The sequence below is a fragment of the Lycium barbarum genome, chromosome 11, assembly GCF_019175385.1.
Source record: "Lycium barbarum isolate Lr01 chromosome 11, ASM1917538v2, whole genome shotgun sequence".
NCBI lineage: Eukaryota > Viridiplantae > Streptophyta > Magnoliopsida > Solanales > Solanaceae > Lycium > Lycium barbarum.
In genome coordinates this window covers 58,916,611-58,919,623 of record NC_083347.1, presented here as the reverse complement: position 1 = coordinate 58,919,623, position 3,013 = coordinate 58,916,611, and the positions used below count along the sequence as shown (strand labels likewise).

Sequence of the window (3,013 nt, the reverse complement as noted above, 5' to 3'; positions counted from 1 at the left end):
GTGCCAAACGGCCAATACAGCAAATGACTATGCAAATATATGAAGAGGTGGGTGGACACCTTTAAGATTAAGATAAATCTTATCAAGTCATCAAGGGAGTGGACCCCACGGTCCAAAAGGAAAAAGGACACATTTGAGCTCTTATTTTATTTCACGATTCAGTGGACTTATTTGGAAGTTTGCAACGTAGCAATACAAGGAAAAGGTTGGTGGGCCAAAAGTTGACACATGTAAAGCAAAAGAGGTTCCTTAATGTACCTATATCCTAGTCTTAACTTTTCATTAAGGAATAGAGTTAGCTGAAACGTTACTTCATATAGATACAACAAAAACGTGATTTCCAAGTGATTTTGGTAGCACGTCACTTGCAATTGTAAGGAATAAAAGTATAATTCTTTCCAAGGACGACATACGGATTTAGCATACCGCTTCGATTACGTTATTTTATTTTGTTGCGTTGTTGAATTCGGGCTTTTTTCGTAATGAAGTAAGGCGGAAGAAGATTATTTCTTGAAATATAAGGTAAGAAATCCTCTCTCCTAGATATATTTAATTTCGTCCAAGTCATAGCTAAATTGTGAGATGAAAACTACGAAAGTTAAATCGGAAATCGGATAAATTATTGTTTTTATCGTGTGGGCTATTTGGTGATTGTTATGAGTTACTTTGTAGGCTGGAATATGATGGGGATTGGTTGTAGTTTTAGTTGTTGTTATTTTTGTTGCCGTGATACTATGCATATACAAAAATAAAGAAGTGTATACAAATAATGGTATACGAATGTATATTGGGCTGTTTTGGAAGTGATTTAAGAATGAATTTAATTCTAGTTTGATATGAAATTGTCGGTATTGTTGTTGTTGGTATTGTTGTGGTAACCGGAGATTAATTGGAAGTTCGGGTTAGTCGAGTTATATAGAGGAAATGCTGCCCGATTTCCGTTAAGTTCTTAACTAACCAAAATCCTAATCAAGAAAGTATGAACTAAAGAATGGTTCCTATAAGTGATGGGTTGCAGATTTATAAGCTAGAAAGTATAGTTTACTAACAACAGTGTTACTTTCATATTAACTAGGCAACTAGGCTAAAGGGGCGACGAAGCGAACTTGGTTACGGTTAACCTGTAACAGATATGCAAAGTTAACCCTTCTTTCTTTTTGGCATGATCTTTATGAAACAAACAGACGTCGTGTATATGATTCCAAAGAAGTTCTTATTCTTAGAGCCACTAGAATGACTAATGTTCTTGACTTCCAGAAGCTATTTCATTATGTCTTGATACGTGTATATGATTCCAGAAGTTCTATTTTGATATAATCCGTATTGATATTCGAAAGGTACTGGATATGGCTATTGTCTTGATTTTCAAAAGATGATTCGTTTTGAATATTCTATTGAGTCCTTGAATTCCATAAGTTATTTCATGTTAGCTTGATATGTGTCTATGATTCCCGAAGTTCCATTTGACATAATCCATAATGATATTTGAGTGATACTTGACATGACAGACTCCTTTGACACTCAAGTGTTAGTTTATTTTACTTATTCTATTGATCCTCAGATGATGACTTGGTTTGTATGTGGTCACTCACTACTCTGCTCGTGCATGCTGTCATTACGTCTTCCACCGAGTTCCGGGCCGGGTATGTTATCGTGCACAGTGTCACTGTATTATTCACCGAGTCCCTTACTAGAGGGCCGGGTACGGTATATGTATATGATGATATGATGATATGATGAAATGATTATGGCACCGAGTCCCATGATGGGCCGGGTATGGTATACGTGTACACGACTTTATTCACCAAGTCCCTTACTAGAGGGTCGGGTACGGTATATGTATATGATGATATGATTATGGCACCGAGTCCCATAATGGGCCGGGTATGGTATATGATAATGATATGCATGATTTTGTTTCGTAAAGCACAGGTACAGTGATTTCTTGATTATCATACTTGTCTCCTGGAATCTCTACTTCAGTTATGATCTTCCATAATGTATTTCATGCTTTATATACTCAGTACATATCTCGTACTGACCCCCCTTTCTTCGGGGGGGGGGGGGGGGGGCTGCGTTTCATGCCTGCAGGTACAGATAGTCGGTTTGGTGACCCTTCAGCATAGGACTTCTACTCAGCTGTCTTGGAGAGCTCCATTGTTCCGGAGCCTAGAGTTTTGGTACAGATCTTTTGATGTATATATACATTCATCCAGGGGTACGGCGGGGCCCTGTCCCGTCATATTTCACTATTGATACTCTTAGAGGTCTGTAGACATATGTGTGGGTTGTGTATAAGTTCATTCGGCTGTGTCTATCCGATGTGCTATGGATATGTTCGTCTGTAATGGCAACTTTGTCGGCTTGCGTATGGCATTGATATTTCATGGCATCCTTATCAGCTTGCGTATGGTATTGATATGTAGTGGCAGCCTTGTCGGCTTGCGTATCATGTTATGTTTTGATTAGTTGTGACTCCTCAGGAGACAGGTTATCTGGATATATGTATATATGATGACGTTATGGACCTTTGGAGTTCATTTGCAAGTTTCCATATTGTTCTTAGACTCAGTTTGACTATATCTAACAGATATGTATACGAGTGTCCAGCTCGGGCACTAGTCACGGCCTACGGGGTTGGGTCATGACAATAAGGTAAGAAATCCTCTCTCCTAGATGTGTTTGAGTAATCCGAGTCGTATCTACGTTGCTAGATGAAAGAATTACGAGAACTATATTTTAAATTGGATAAATTGTCATGTGGGCTGTTTGGTGGTTGTTATGAATTGTTTTGTGGGCTGGAATATCATGGGATTGGCTGTAGTTGTTGTTGTTATGTTTGTTGTTATACTATGTATATACGGAAATAAAGAAATGTATACAAGCATCGGTATAGGAATGTATATTGAGCTATTTTGGAAGTGATTTAAGGAGGGATTTGATTCTATTTGGACATGTATTTGTTGATATTGATGTTGGTATTGGGATTCATATTTTGGCTAAATTGGAATCA

At 37.9% G+C, this 3,013-nt stretch overlaps 1 long non-coding RNA gene across 1 annotated transcript; it reads left to right on the top strand.

Moving 5' to 3' along the window:
- Positions 1-306: 306 nt before the first annotated feature.
- Positions 307-2,494, top strand: LOC132618439 (uncharacterized). Its single transcript, XR_009574101.1, has 3 exons — positions 307-522; positions 1,562-1,643; positions 2,092-2,494. It is a non-coding gene; the product is annotated as an uncharacterized LOC132618439 (long non-coding RNA).
- Positions 2,495-3,013: the final 519 nt, after the last annotated feature.